Below are 3,241 nucleotides of genomic sequence, written 5' to 3' on the forward strand. Positions count from 1 at the left end.
GAGGCCAGCCTGGTCTACAGAGTGAGTTCCAGGACAGCCAGGGCTATACAGAGAAACCCTGTCTTGAAAAATAAAAAAATAAAAAATAAAAAATAAAAAAAAAAAGGCCAGGCATGATAACAAACATTTACAATCGCTGCACTTCAGAGGCTAAGAAGATGGACCTGTGGGACTCACTGGTCGATGTAGCCTATTTGGTGAGCACCACGCTAGTGGGAAACTCTGTCTGAAAACACAAGGTGGATGGTTCCTAAGGAATGACACTACGGTCGTTCTCTGGCCACCCCATGGAAGTGCACACACTTGCATATGCACCCATATATACGCGCACATAAAAATAAGTAAAAATTTTTAAAAGAAAACTAAAAAGCAGCTCTTCCCAAAGCCATCATCTTCTCCAAGTGAAGACTTTGAGCAGACACGTGAATTCATGTCCAGTAATAAGTAGATCGATAAATTATCTGGGGTCTATCCACCCTTGGCCAACTTCAAAGCCTGGGGCTATTCCTGTGCAGAAGTGGTTTCTGTGCTTCATAGTTGGAAGTTGTGCCCAGGATAAAGGCTGAGCCCAAGGAGGTAGGTATATCAGGATCAGGCTTAACTATAGGCAGAAAGATCTCAGCATGACAGATTTGTTCCCATTCAAGAGATGTGTGCAGAGGTAATTCTGGACATGCAGCAGGAACCAGCTTTCTGGCTACCATCCTTGACCTGTTTACTCAGGATTCAGGATGGCTGCACTGGTTCTAGCCATCACCTCCTAAGCCCATGAACCTACTGGACAAGAGAAGAAAGGGATGCCCTACACCTCAGGCTAACGCGCCCACAGTTTATTCTCTAGTACTTCTCAGAGGCGGAAGAACTTGTACACACGACCATAGCCAGCTTTCACGGAGGCTGAGAAGTGTCACCAGCCAGTTGGGTAACAATGGGCCCAAGTGAGAGTCAGGGTTTGTAGCTCAGGAGGGAAGCGAAAGCTGCAAGGAGTGGCTTTGCAGCCTGTTGTAGAAATGGTTTATTCCAACCTGGGGTTTCTTCATGGACTTTAGTTCATGGATAAAAGACACAACCTTTATATTTACAATAAGCCTTAAACAGCACAAGAGCCGGGCAGATGCCTACCTTATATGCAGTTAGAATCTACTTTCCTGTTGATAACTCCAAATTATTACATACTACTTACCGTGTTTCATCTGGCTGCCCTTAACTCCAGCTCATCTAAACCCATGGTGGCTTCTCCTTCCTCCTGCATCTTCTTCTTCTCATGGTTCTTCTCCAATCCCAAGCCCAGAAAAACCTAAACCCCACCCATGACTCTTCTGCTCAGCTATTAGCTATTGGCGTCTTTATTTACCAATCAGAAATAACCTGGGGGCAGGGTCACTTAGGTCTCTGTGCTGACTCCAGGTCTTGCCCCTCCCCCAACACTTAACATTGTGATACTACACACAGTAAAAGACAAAAAAAAACCTCAACAGTAGCCACTCTTAGCAGAGCAGCTTTAGTTGTGGGGAAAGAGGGTGTTTTCACTAACATACATTTGCTATGGCCTGACTAAGACTGTTGAAGCAGATTGCATCTGATAGAAATGCTAGAAACGAACCCTCCTTGCTTGCTTCAGCCTGCCTTCCAGGTTACCTCAAGTGCCAGACCATTGAGCCCTGATTCGAGAATGGAGTTAAAGAGCCAAAAATAAAGGAAATCAATCCACTTAGGAATCAGTTCTCAATTCTCACCTGTAAACTAAATATACTGAAGTACTTGAGATGTGGCTCAGTATTGGACCAATTACCCAGTGCAGGAGATGCTGTGGGTTCTGTCGCTCGCACTGAAAGCAAGTAAACAGGCAAATTATTTTAAGTAAAGCTGAGTCTGGCTGTGGATATGTGGACCTTCGATCCCTGCACTGAGGAAGCAAAGGCAGGAGGGTGGAGATTTTGAGGCCAGATTCTACTACATATCAAGACCACCTTCCCCGAAACAAAAATAAACAAGAAAAAAATTAAACCAAATTAAAAATTAAACCAAAAATCAATTGGAAGTGTAGAGCTGAGGTGCTCGAATCATGCTTCAGAGTTGGCCGAGCCCATGCCTGTCCTCCAGCCACAGACATGATTGTTTTGATCAAACCTTCGTTGAATTTCAGACGGGATTCAGAGTCTACCCACCCTCACAGGGTACCTGCTCTTTGCCCCAGGTGGTGTGCAGATCCCTGCAAGGCAGCCTCCACCACACAGTGAGCAGACGGGTCAGGCTGGCTCCTGGGAGTTCCCTCCCACCTTCCGGCTGGTTCTTTGGTCCATTCCATTTGGATCCTCCTACCAATGTCAACTCTGGACCGGGAAGGGCTTGGATTCCTTCCATACTCCCTCACTCGGGAGTGGGAAGCAGTCTTTGCTCTCTGGCACCCTAGGCAACCCATCCACGTCAATTCAGCCCAAGACCTTGGCTTCCAGATTGGAAACTTACTGAAAACGGGAAAATCTAATATTCCCATCGGAGTATCTAATGATAGTTAGCATGTCAATAGGACCTAGACTACCTGAAAGACCAATGGACACGCCTGCCTGAAAGACCAACGGACATACCTTAGCCCTGCAGAAAGACTCACCCACCCTAACTGTGAGCAGGACCAATCCACGGACTGGGTGTCCCACCAGGGATCCTGGGCTGTACACAGTGATTACGATTACTATGGAGAAGGGGAACCGAGCCTTAGGATGCAGCCACTCCTCTGTTTTCCTTTGTGCGTTTGGTGTATTTCGTTTCCTTTCACATTCTGCATGCAATGTGGTCATTGGCCGAGCGCTCCTGCTGCCTTGGCTCCCACGGTGGAGAAGAGCAGCCGCTCCTCAGCACGTGTCCAGGACATTTGCTCTGTGTTCTGTTCTGGTTTTGTTTTCCTCGGTGCTGAGGTTAGAGTCCAAGGCCTGGCTTTTTAGGCTAGTGCTTCCTGGCTGAGCCCTACCCCTAGGTCTCTAACTGGGAGTCTATACAAACGCGCTCTTTGCCCGCCTGTGTTCTTCCCTCTGGGTCCTGGGCTATGTGTGTACTGGTCTCCTTTACCTCACATCTCTGACTGAGCAAGTGAGACTTTTCAGGCCAAGCCCCAGGCTCTCACAGAAAGGAAATCTCTTTGGGGATGGGAAACCAGATTCCCCACTCCAAACTCCACAACATGGGTTTGCTCTCTTGTTTCCTTAGAAAATTCTATCAGAGAATCTATCCCCCAGTGAAATGA

The sequence above is a fragment of the Mus pahari genome, chromosome 13 (genome assembly GCF_900095145.1).
Source record: "Mus pahari chromosome 13, PAHARI_EIJ_v1.1, whole genome shotgun sequence".
Lineage (NCBI taxonomy): Eukaryota > Metazoa > Chordata > Mammalia > Rodentia > Muridae > Mus > Mus pahari.